At 37.8% G+C, this 13,727-nt stretch overlaps 1 protein-coding gene across 1 annotated transcript in view; it reads left to right on the top strand.

Annotated features, from left to right (window-relative positions):
- ZNF385D (zinc finger protein 385D) overlaps positions 1–13,727 on the top strand; it is a gene marked incomplete in the record, with an annotated part of 956,631 nt that overhangs the window by 703,343 nt on the left and 239,561 nt on the right. The window contains 1 exon segment of the mRNA NM_001302426.1: positions 10,474–10,616.

Here is a 13,727-nt window from a genome sequence, read left to right as displayed (position 1 = left end):
CAGAATGTTTGTTGACAAATCCTGGCTCTACCACTTACTAACTGCATGAACTTGAGCAATTGTTTTAACCTTACTACTGCTCCATTTCTTTATTCACTAGACTATTAAAAGATCAAAGGAGCTATCCTACAGAGGACCCAGTACAGTACCCAGTGTATGGAAGTAGAAATAATATTGCTTTTATGCCACGGGAATCAAGGGGAGTTGTTTATGAGATAGCATAAATTTACACCTAAAAATGAAATCCATGTTTAAGAAAGATAGAGGAAAAGATGTTAATAAAATAAAAAGCCTAGGACTTAGTGTGTTTGGGCCATTTATTTTTCTGAAGAAAACAATAATGGGAGCTTAATTGCACTAAAAATCTTTGATAAAATGTTTCTCACCTTTTAGCAGTACACTCCAATAAACTCTGATAGTTTAATCCGCTTTTCTTTTCTAGTTCTTCAAAGAAGCTGCTGGTTTGTAAATGTACACCATTGTTAATTTGGACACAATAAAAAAATGGGTACAATATCTTAGCAGGCTGTGATGATTCAGCTTCATGTATTCATTTGTTTGCTCACTCATTTTTCCATCCATCCATCCATGCATCCATCCATCCATCCATCCATCCATCCATCCATCTATCCATTTCTAAAACAATACACAAGTCACTTAATAGATACCACGAACCTCCTAATATATAGAAGTCAAGAATGAATGGAACAGATATTCTTCTTAACAAACAGCTTCCTCATATAGGGAGACAGATACAAAGTCAAGTAAGTCTAGTAATGTTGGCTAGAAGGAAGCCTGTGCAGGCCAGAGCAGGGCACCAGGGAGTGATCTTTCTACAGAGATGTCCAGGAAATACTGAATAGAGTAACTCGTGTTTGAGCTGCATCCTGCACCAGGAATAGATGATTGGTTTTCTTAGTCATACTTTGATGGAGGTTTCAAGAGCAAGTTGGGTGCAATGTAACTTAGATAACACAAATTACATTGCTTACTATGCTTTCAGGGGTTATAATTTACATTTTATGATTCACATTTTGGGGTCTAAATTGCTAGTTGAAATGTGACATTCCAAAAGTGAGTTTTATTAGATATTCTGGATTGAATCAGTTCCTTTCTATGCCTATCAGGCTTATTTACCCATATGTATAGTGTCCCACTCTACTTTTCCTTCCCAGTCAAAGTGGAGAAAATAATTGTCTCCATTGGTCTCCATTATGATACCCTCACTCATTCCTCACCCTCCTCAAAAGTGGCTTCTCTGTAATGCGACCCACATAAATGACTGCACTTAAATGGCTCGTAAAGGTCACCAAAAATCTCCATGACATTAAATCTATCAGACATTACCATCTTACTTGATCCTTCTGCAGCCTGAGACAATGTTGACCATTCTTTCCTTTTCTAAACAGTCTCTCCCTTTTGCCCAGCCCCACTGGCACAGAGAAGTTCGTGCAGGCAAGTCTCAATTAAGAGGTACAGATCATGAGTAAACAAGACCATGTAACAAGATTTTAGCATTATTTTTTCTTTTTAAAGAGTGAGATGACCAAAGCCTAGATATCATGGGTGAAATTTCCCTGAGAGACAGATGTAGTAAGGCAGGTTTAACTGCATACATTAGCTTAGTTTAAACACTTGACCATTAATGAGACTACATTTTGACACAACTTGTTGGCAGAAATGAAAACTTTGTGATTGTACTTCCAAGGGTTATCAGATACTAATAAACACTCATTTGCCCTATGACTGGCTCCTTTATGCATGCTTGGTTCAAAAACGTGATATCATTTTTATCTAAAGTACACATTATTCATTAGTGTTTACTTAATCATTAACTTTTTAAAAATTTAGTTCTTTGAGTATTATCATCATTGCTCACACATGAAGATTCGTAGACTGCCATGGTCATCTCTAGAAATGGACGATGATTTCTTTCTGGCATGGTCCCAACGGTGTCTGGCTTCTGACAGTGACACATTCAGCTCTGAGAAAACTCTTCTCCTCAATCTGAAAAGTCAAAGGACCCAGGAGAAAGCAAGAGTTTCTCTCCCATTAGCAATTCGTTTTGAAACAGACTGTATCAAGCATCTTATCTGTAAATTATTTGCTGCTTGAGAACATTGCTTTGCACTGGGGCTGTAATGTCCAATAGCACCTTCTGTGAGAATGGAAGTGTTTTATATGTGCAGTGTACAATACAGAAGCCTCTAGCCCCATGTGGCTATCAAACGTTTGAAATGCGGCTAGTGTGACTGAGAACTGAATTTTGTTTTATTTTACTAATTTTAATTCATTCAAATTTAAAATAGTCACATGTGACTGTCAATGGCCACCATATTAGACATCCCAGCATGATACCTCTTTTATTAGTTATGATTGATGGTGTGAAATTAAATTTTAAGAAATTCCTCTGGAGGGAAATTTTGTGATTTTATATTCTATATCACTAGCGGTAAACTTGAGAGGAATATTCCAGGCAAAATCTTTTGATTTCCTATAAAGCAGGCACCTGTCCTGAATTATTCACTGTCTACCTGACAAAGGGGCTGCAGTACAGAGGGATATTTGGGGTTAAATATTTAAAACTCCTTGCCTGATACTCCTAACATAATTTTTCTCTAGTATGTTTCAGGCACCAGAAATTGTCATCAAAGTTAGTTAAATAAGTGAGAGATCCCGTTTTTCTTCTAGTGGAGACCTTGATTCAGGATATTGGCAACTGGATAATTATCAGTGTTTTGATTTTGGTCGCGGCATTTAATGACAGTGACAGATAAAATACTATTAGTGCTTCTTTCCTAGCTTCCTTCCAAGTGTGTTGAGGTGACTTACTGGAATATTTAAATATCACAACTGAAAATGAATAAATAATTTGGACAAGGGGAAACCCAGATCACTTCCATGTGATTTCCTTCACGGGAAAAGATCGAATCACTGACCATTGACATGGGCAAATGTTTTTGAATCAGTATTTCCAGAATGGAGCTCCAATTGCCCTGACTCATACTCCCATTCTCACCTCATTCCTCTCTGTGGTCATAAGCAGGATGTATGAGACAGCAGTCACCATCCTGTGTGGATTAGGGCTGACAACTTGCCCTTATGGGATCAGACCTTGAGTTTCAACATTTGAGTTGAGCTGCTAAGGCCAGTTCACTTTAGGTCAATGAGGAGCTTTATAGTAAGTGCTGGATCAACTTTCTGAAACCTAGTCAGTGAATCAACAATCCAAAACAGAGGAGAGGGGCGGGGAGAAAAAAAGAAAAAAAAAAAAAAAAGAAACAACGAAAGAAAAATGGTTACCAAATCATACTAAATTCAAATATTATGTCAAAATATGTTTTTAGTTATATCATTCTGTTGACAGAGATGGGAACTGGATGGAGTTTGGATGACTGAGGTTTAAGGAAATATGGGTAAACATACAATTTTCCTAGACAAAGAGTAAAAAATCCCAACAGGAAAATTGCTCATTGTTATCCCCAACCAACAACCTTGAATATTTGAGAGGCAGACATGCAAGGGAATGTGACAAACACATATTTATTTATCCGATTTGGTCAGCAGATGTTAAAGAATGTAAATTTGAGGGATTTTGAAACATATTTGATATGATATTCATATCTTTCTGGATTCTTCTTCAAATATAAGGCAGTGCCAGCATGTTCCCATGCTGGGGATAAAAATCAGCGATAAATACTGAATATTCCTTCACAAGGAAGGTGACCCTTCCTTCCTTCCTTCCACCTTCCTTTCATAAAAACCTCTCATAAGATAGCTGGCTTTAACAAATTATGTCTGGGAACTAATTTGACAAAATGATTCTGTAAGGTGTATTTTTTAAATTGTTGTTTTTTTTTGTTTTTATCATATTGTTGTTTTAGTTCAAAAGCTATTTGTATCAGTGCATTAAAAATCATTAGAGTTGTTCAGTTTCTTTCTGGTAAGATATTTTGCTTCCTAGAAGCTTGGCTTTTGATTTTATACATTGGATATTATAAGAGATACCTGGCAGAATTGTGTGTTTTAAAGGAATTAAGAGGATAGAAGGCTAATCCATGCCAATTAATGAATAGATATATTAAATTATCTATATTCTCTAGCTTTACTCCCACCCTGGCTGGCCAATTCCATTAACTACAGCACTCCATGGCCAATGTTTTGGCCGAATCAAGTTTTGCTTTTTTAACTGAAGAATGATGATATTCTTAAATTTGGAAAGGAGAGCTTTATTTTTCATAAACGTTTGCAGCCTGCAGGCTGGCCATTCTGACAGGCGGGGAAGCATAGCCTCCAACCAGAAGCCAGAAACAGACACTTTGAGGAAGGGACGAAGGGAACAGGAATTTATGCTGAAAGAGGTGGCCAAATACATGTGTAATAAGCTATAAAAGGAGCCATGAATATTTATGAAAGTAGAAGATGTACATGCACAACTGAGCTTTATGCCTCTCCATGGGACCTGTGTTCAAAAAATGGCGATGTTAGCACGATCCAAGGCTGAAGTCTGGAGCCCTCTGATGTCAAATAGGGTAGCAGAGGACACAAAAACCTTCACTGCGTATTCTCCCTAGACTGGCAAGAAGCACTCTGCCATCGGTGGTCTCTTACCCAGAAGGAATGCTGGTCCATTTTTTTTGTGGAAACTTAAAACGGAGCAGCATCAGTTGTTTGGTTGAAAGGGCTAGTTTCTGGTTAGCCCATAAGGAAGAAAGGCTAATGGCTGTTAGTGAGGGAGGGGGTATAAGTAGGCGTGTCTGATCTCCCATCCCTTCATGGCTGGGAACTCAGTTTTCAAGGTTTCTTTGGGTTCTCCTTGGCCAAAGGGGATTCGTTCAGTCAGTGGGGGGGGGGGGGGTGCTCAGGATTTCATTTTTATTTCTCAGCATTTATGCCGTTATTTATTTTTGACTTCTTATTAGTAGGATCAGATCTAAAGTTTTTATGCCTACTATCACACAGACCTCTGAATTCCTATAGTGAGTCCCTCTCTTGCCCCGTGGACATAGCAAATTCTAACTGAAATATTTGAAAATGGATTTGAATAATTCTCCATGTATGTAAAATTAGTTGCTTATTAAATAACTACTTAGGATCTAATATTATACAAAATACTCTATATGATTTCCTGCTATATGTGAATGTTTGGAGGAGTTTAGTAATGTAATCATAGCTTATTATTGAAAAACACATAATTTCAACATAAGTATTTATGTCAATATAAATAAGTGCATATATATTTTAATATAAATAAGTATACATATTTCAATACAGATAAGTTGATGATGTAGGGAAAAGATACTAAAGATACTATAGAAATGATCCTAGCAGGAAATTAGATGTTTCTGCTGTTTTCTATCAATATATATATATTTTAATGATGCACGAAATTCTCCATTGGCATGAATATTTAACAGTGGCAATCCCTGATCATTTTGAACTTCAGTTTTGTCATCTGGGGAAATGAAAGATTAAGTAGTAGATTAAGGTTAAGATTAAGATGAAGTTGTCAGGCAGGATGTCTGTGACTGACGAATGCTGAATGGATTGAGTGCAGAAGTTCAAGGTTAAAAGCGTTGTATTATGGAAAGAAAACCACCGCACTCTCATGGAGTATTTCAATATATTAATTTACAAAGTAACCTCTTATTGTGATCATTCTTCTGAGGCAGTCAAGATAAGCGAAGAGAAAAAAATGAAGGTAGCTTTAAAATTATCTTGATTGACTGCTTTCAGAAGGCCTAAGTAGCTGCTTTGGAAGTTCTTCGGTTCATTAAAAAATATATTTCTCATGTGGTGAGCGCCAGTTGGCCAGGCACTGTGTTGGGGCACTTTATATATATTATCTAATACAGTAAATTTCCAATGACAACCACTGGTTTAGAGTTCCTATTTATCTGTGTGAATTATCAAAACAAACATGTCTAAATTTACATATTAATTTGCTTTTCAAAAATGCAAACTTCTGAAATGAATGTGTCTTACTTTCTCAGTCTCTATTAACAAATACTTAGGAATTAGTAACTCTGTTTTTGTTTTTTCATATTCACAAGTTAGTACTTTTGTGAATATACGGCCCTTTTAAATTGACCACAACAATATTTATTATGTTTATTCTATAGTTCGCATTTGAAACTTAAATTCTAAACATATGCTAACAAAAACATCAAAAAAGGAGGGAGAAGAATTTTGTGAACATTAATGATCACTTAGTTTACATTAATTATTCAATACCTTATTCAGTATTGATTGCTATTCTGTACTAATAAATGCTTTTGTCATTTGTTGACTTTAATGTCACATAACAAATTTTGGTGTAGAGAGATAGTAACTTCTCTGAAATCAGACTAATTTGTTAAAACTGTGTGATAAAATAGCATAGGCTATGAAATATGTGGTACTAGACATAGAGTTTATATATTTTTCTGACCCTACTCCATGGAGGCTTTAAAAGACCTGCTTCAAATTAAGAATATGAATATTTCCAGAAATGTGACATTCCAATGAATAAAGTGACATTGTTGGTAAACATTAAGAACAAAACTTTCTCACCTATAGAAATGTCTACAAATCTATTATACATTTTCATGTTTATAGTTATCAAGATAATTTTATGATAAGTAAAATAATAAACATGTATTCATACCTTAGATGCAATAGTTTCTATTTAAATATGGGAAAATGAAATAGCTATTTTCTCAAAGAGAATATTTTAATTTGCTTTACAGATGAAACATATTATATTTGCCAGTTTTGATTTTGCAGTATTTGCAAATAGTATTCTTGTTGCTGAGCAAGTACAGATTGGTACAAGTAAAATATTTTAGGACTAATCCAGATTTCAAAAGCAGAAATGTTAGTCACAGATAATTTTTAAGAAGTAGCTTCGATTTCGTGCCTCAATATCAGTGCTATAGGTTTGGAGGCAAGCATCTATTTTAGAATAAAGCAATTTTACATTTTACTTAAACACCTGAATTGCTGTATCCTGGTGTCACAGATCAAGTTATTCTGAAAGTGAGCTCTGAGACTTTATTAGGGAGTGCTCATGGAAACATCATTTGTGAGACGTGAGGGATATAGGATTGGGAAGAGGAAGGAGCTGGACTGTGATGTAGTCACAGCAGAGGCCTCAGCCTACCCTAGATGCCATGAGGAACTTTGGAGGTAAAATAGAGCTTCAGAGTTTTCCTGCTTTGAGGCAAGGGGGCAAAGCCAGTAAACTCCTGCATGAAATCAGTCATTGCTTGGAGCTATCAACTCCTCCACTTAAGGGTCACCTTAGGTGAGGCAGCTCCCTTTGGCCCAGGGCAATTTGTAGAGGCTCTCAGGCCAGGGACATCAGCCACCAGCACTCCAAGCAGCTGAAAGGAGTGCCTTGGTGCCGAAGGGGGCTCTGGGAATCAGAACCACAGCATCCCTACACCTGTATTTGCATAGCAGATAGTCTAAAAATATGTAGACACATGTCCTCTGCTTTCCTACAATCTTATACATTGCTCTCTTCCAACAGGTGAGAAGAGATGAGCTTAAATATTTTTTCGAACTTTCTAAGGTTTTTATGACTCTTCTTTGAAGGTTTTTTTTAACCCCTAGGAAGGAAACTCCAGTTGCAACATTGAGAGAGGACCTTGAACTGTTTATACAAGTATAAATGAAATAGATATCGTAAAAGAGAGAATGGGAAATTAAATTTACATGATAATTGAATGGACATATTTTTATTATTTATATCTCTCATTGTGCTAGATAAACAATCAGCTTGAGCTATTCCTTAACTTCTTTGGATACCCTAAACCAGAGGAGGACTTAAAATAAACAATTGTAGAATATTTTCTTGCTAAATTGCATTCTTGTAATTATAAGCATGGTATTTTCTGCGGAAGCAAGATAAACAACTGCAGAGTTTATCAACATATTTCTTTTTCTCTACATGTTATGTTGTTAACCCTTACCTAATTTCTGAAATCTTAGAATCAAACCAGGTGAATGTATATGAATATCGTTTGCAAAGAATGATGTGTGACACAAATGAAAGTAATTTAGGGCCGGGCATGGTGGCTCACACCTGTAATCCCAGCACTTTGGGAGGCCGAGGTGGGTGGATTGCTTGAGCTCAGAAGTTTGAGACCAGCCTAGGCAACATAGCAAAAACCCGTCTCTACTGAAAGTACAAAAACTAGGTGGGCATGGTGGCATGCGCCTGTAGTCCCAGCTACTTGGGAGGCTGAGGTGATAGGATCAGCTAAGCCCAGGAGGTTGAGGCTACAGTGAGCCATAATGGCACCACAGCACTCCAGCCTGGGAAATAGAGTGAGATCCTGTCTCAAAAGCAACAACAAAAATAAAAGTAATTTAAAATTACTTCTTAAATTTCACCACATCACTGATTTCAACCAAATCTTACTTTACTTCTGAGTTTTTGTTTTTGAAATAGAGTCTTGCTCTGTCGCCCAGGCTGAAGTACAGTGGTGCGATCTTGGCTTACTGCAACCTCTGCCTCCTGGGTTCAAGTGATTCTTCTGCCTCAGCCTCCCAAGTAGCTGGGATTACAGGTGTGCACCCCACATTTGGCTAATTTTTGTATTTTTAGTAGAGGCGGAGTTTCGCCATGTTAGCCAGGCTGGTCTTGAACTCCTGACTTCAAGTGATCCATCCGCCTTGACCTTCCAAAGTGCTGGGATTACAGGCGCGAGCCACCACACCTGGCCTTACTTCTGAGTTTTTTTAAAGATGTACCATCCAAAAACTTATTTTGGTTTTTAAAATTTTTATTAAAAGAGAAACTTTTAACAACACTAAACTCATGACAGGTCTATCACTAAAGTTTTATGGATGCCCTCTCTAAAAATGGTTACACACTCAAACTCAATACACTACCAAGTGGACAATAAACTAAGTTTATAGTGTGCTCTGGTGAATGTAGACATTATATTTCGTTGTTATCTCTATTTGTTTTGACATCTGCCCTTTATTTGCTGCCTTGTACTACTTTGAAAATTAGTTTACTGATTACAGACTTCAGTTATTGACTTTGCTATTGTTGGCCGTGCTATTATTATTTCAAGAAGGAAGGTAAGACAGTGGGGGAAAATACTGTTTTTCTTAATTTGGCTCCAGCTGATTTTATACCTGGGAGCAGGAGAGCTGATGGTTCTTGTGTATGGTTAATTAAATCCTGTGCTGATGGCTTCTGTTATAGGTACTAAGTCATCTACCTTGTTAGCAGATCCTCCGTGGCTCCATAGGGTTGGATTTATCATTGAGGAATCATTTTCAGAATGTTAATTTTGCGCTCAGGTAACTGATTGAGGGCAAGATGATGTTCTGTGTGCAGTTGGCCAGAGAGTTTGTTGTGAAATTTGCAAAGGCAATTTATACGAGGAGACTCACTCTACTTTGTTTTTAAAAACGAGATGGCAGGCAAGTAAGTGGCACAAGCATGTCTCCTAGAATTCTTTACTGTTAGAGAGAAAAAAATCCCACTGCATTTTGCTTTCCTGATGCTTGTTGGATTCTCACGAGCAGGTTTTTACAGTCTGTTGCTTGCCTCTCAGATTAGAAGAATGCTGGCATATTTTAACAGTTTCCTAGGATTCAAACAGCCTTTAATTAACAGCAAATTGATGTTTTGGAATGTTACCAAAATATGGGAGACTGAACACTAAAGATGGGCTTCCATCCTTCCAGCTCCTGAGTGTGGCGGAGTCCTATAACGGGGCAAATGTATGTGCTCTCTTGCAAAAGGCTGGCTACTTACTGGCATGCAAAGGGGATGTCTTTGTTGGCATAATATTCCCACTGCCTGCTCAACAGTGGCCATCTAAATTCCACCTACTCATGACTGGGAGGGAGGCAGGGAGTTGTTGAATACTCAGAGCTGTAGGGGTGCTGAATAGTTCAGACATCGTCGTAGCACTGGTTTTGCTGGTTTTTAATCCTCCAGTTGCTAGAGCAGTAAGGTACAGCTGCCTGAGTTCGAGGTTAAATTTCTTTTATGTGCCAAGTTCATGTCATCTTGCTGCCAGAGTTTTGGATGTGGTAGCAAAGAGCAGTTCTGTAAAATAAGCACTCAGACTTAATGCATATTGTGAGTGGTTTAGTTTTCAAAGAGGGATGGGTACATGATGGAGGGGTTTTCCCTTTGAATTCAGAGATCTTGGTTGCAGATTTGTGACTGACCCAATCTGGAGCTCTAGGCAGGAAAATAAAGACAGGTTGGGGCATTTGAAATGTTGATGTTACTTACATAACCAGATAGTTATAATCAAAGGAAAATGGAGCAGTTCAACTAGCTCCCTCTGCCTAATGGCAAATTTGCTCATTGGCCGGTTCCCAGTTGAGGTCAATAGAGTCCATGTCTTGTTTTTTCCAGTGACCCACAAAGCTGGCCTTTTTTGTCTCAAAAGCAACTTTGGTGTTTTTTTCCATGCGTGGTGTCCCTGATTGCTCCCTTTGCTCTGGTCTTCACAGGTGGTACATGCCAGAGTCCTGCTCTCCCGGCCCTTGTCCGTCCACCAGCCCCTCCTTTGCAACCATCGCTGGATATTAAACCATTTCTTCCCTTTCCTCTTGACACTGCAGCTGCAGTCAACCTCTTCCCCAATTTCAATGCGGTAAGTACCTGCCAAATTTGTCTTTGCCTGAGTGGAAGGTATTGGAAAACTAACTTAAAGGCCAGGGTTGGTTCGGCCACTGCCTCCATTTTGCTATATTGTTCAGTGCATGGTTTGTCTAGAAGCCATAATGAAGTTAGTTGTTTGTTTGGTTAGGCAAAAACCCCAGAACCAGGCTCCTTCAAGGAAAATAAAAAGAGATTCGATCCGATTCGGTTGATCATGAGTTGATGTATCCCCTCTAGTGTCTTTTGGGCAACAGCAACAATTCTATAGCTTTGTAGGTATACATCCATATTGAAACAATGTATTTATTACAGAGAACATTAGAATTTCAGCAGGCATTTAAAAATTAAAAATGTGTTTCTTCTATCTAATTTCCAAATCTGTTACATTTTTCTAACTTAATAAATAGGACCTTGACAATGACAGCAGTGATTATGTTTTAAGTATACAGCACTTTCTTCCCACCATTAACTTGAAACAACTCAGGGTTCTGGTAGCAAGAGTTTTAGTGTGTGTTATTGTTGCCCAAGTTAACTCTCATATTTCTTTGTTTCTTTGGGCTTTGTCATTAGCCTCTCAGCACAGGTTCAATTACTTTTTGCCTCTGTTTTCACTTTTAAGGTGTCTTTTTATAAGTCTGCAGATGCATCATTTTCACCATCGTGTGTTTCTTTTTCTGCAATCAGTAAGAGTATTCTTGGGATGAAAATTGAAATAAGGGTTGAAAAGGTTAGAAACGAGTAAGTGACTTTTTTTTTTTTTTAAATATTATCTATTCAGCCTTCAGATAACAACAGTGGTTGTTAAAAGGCAAGTCTGAGCTTGTCAATGACAGGACATGTCAATGCAACCAAAGCAGAAAGGATTAACATGAGAGGTCACTAAATGTCCAGTGATCTAAATAACACAGCTTTCTTGTTGCAATATCTTGTCCCCATGATGGATTTATATATATATATATATATATATATATATATATACACACACACACACACACACACATGTATATATATATTCGGCCCACAATTAAATAATTCTTCAGGAGATGGCAGTGGGTCTTATTTTCCTTAACAGTACTTTGTCACATGGACTTTGGACATGTCAATGAGTCAGTACAGCTATATGCTAGTCCTTGTTAAAAGACAAGGGAGAATCAAAATGATCCCTTTGCTTTTTGTAGGGAGAGGAATTTTCCATACGAATCTTGTTTTGAAATTGATATTTCATAAATAAAGCAACATAAAGATCACCTTTACAAAACACAGGTTTCTAATCCTAGGTGTTTCATTAAGAGTAGAGGAAACCTTGCTCAGCATCAAATTCCCTTATTCCTAAATGACTACACTGAAATCCCCTGGGTTCCCTTTCCTTGATTTCTTGCCTGCTCTTCTGTTAAGTGGTTTCCTGGCACAGCCTTGTGTCCCAGACACCCAGGGGAATTACCCATCAAGGTGCTTTTTCTGGCCTCTGAGACCACTTGGCATCCCATCACTGCGGTCCCATGTCAGCTCAAGAGCATTTTAGGTAAAATTCCTGGAAGGCCATAAAAGGCTGGATTTAAAACTTTTGATTTGCCTCTTGGGAAATATTAATAACAAAGTGGTTAATTTGACTGACAATCAATATCATTTAACATAAAACAAAGATGAATGATGTGTTGAGCTACATGATCCTGAGCAAATCTCTTTACCTTCTTTGCTGCTATTTCCTCATCTTTAAAATAAAAGGTATGATAGTCTCTTTATTGGGAGGTTATACCATTCAGAGATTTGTGGGTTTTTTTCGTGGGCAAAGGCAGCGTTGTGTGTTGGTCAAGCTGAACTCTGTAGCTACACTAAGTTCAAAACTCAGAACTGCCTGTTACCATCGATAAGACCTTGGAAGGGTCACAAAACTCCCACGTGTCATCAAGTCTTCATCCGCATAATGGGACTAATAATATAATACGCCTCGTAAGTCTGTGGTAAGGGTTGTGTGGGTTAATCGTTTAGAATGGGGCTTGGTATATAACAAGCACTATTTAAGTGATAAGCAGCATGCTCATAAGCAGCTTGTAAACCCTTCTGATTCTGAAAATGTGACAGTTCCTTGTCTGATTGCAAAAGTTTGACTTGATTCTTTTTCCTCCATCATGGATTTTAACTTGGGTTGATATTTATTCTACTTAAACTAAGAGGCCCTCTGTTGCTCCAACTGTTGCTTTTTCCTTGGTTATTCCCTTCCAGTGATGGTCAAGGTATAGCCAGCCAAGGATGAAGTCATTCCTTGCTTCCAACTGAAGTGAATTGTTGGAAAGCCCATCATCAGGTAGCTTTTGACTCAGAATTAGGGCACAGAGCATTTCCTTCAGTAACAGTCTGAGTTCTTGATTTTATAGCAGATACGAATCAAAACCCAAAAATTCGCTATGTATAAAACGTAATTTTTACTGCCATAAATTGACTTTATTTCTCATTCAAGAGAGCCCATTTCATCAGGCTGGAGGGAAATCCACTCTAATTTTGTTTCAGGGTATGCTAAGGTTTTGGACTCCAACAATTATCTAACAGGTTATAAGGCTTTGGTGGGAGACTTCCTCTGATCATCAAGTTATTTATCCACATAGGCATTCATGAGATGGTCAGCACCTGGCTAGCATGACCCTTTAGGCACCTGGCTCTCAGCTTTTTCTGTGCCACGCTTAGACACACAAACTTTGCAAGGCAGTCAGCAGTCCCTCCTACCTAGATCCACAATACAGCTATCCCTTCTTTGATGATAAGTGATGAACTCTGCCACCCAACAACTTTTACCCATATGACCTTTATAAAGCAAAGTCCATGATGATCAGAGACTCTCTGCCTGGTGATCAGAGACTATATTCTTCCCCTGAGGATATGAATATGCAGTCATCTCTCTATTTGGGATAGAGTTGGCAGAAACATAAAGGAAAAATTTTAAAATGTATACTTATAAAATGTATAAAAATGTAAGTGGATATCTCTTATTATTGTCTTCCACAAGAGCATAAACCATGAAGTTTGGGTGTGAATCAGCAAGAATAATGAAACGTCTATAAAAGTAAGCATAGTTAGGAGGGAAAGGAAAGATGTAGAATCAGAGCTG

This window comes from Pan troglodytes, chromosome 2 (genome assembly GCF_028858775.2).
Source record: "Pan troglodytes isolate AG18354 chromosome 2, NHGRI_mPanTro3-v2.0_pri, whole genome shotgun sequence".
NCBI lineage: Eukaryota > Metazoa > Chordata > Mammalia > Primates > Hominidae > Pan > Pan troglodytes.
The sequence above is the reverse complement of the archived record's forward strand: the minus strand, read 5'-3'. Positions and strand labels throughout refer to the sequence as shown.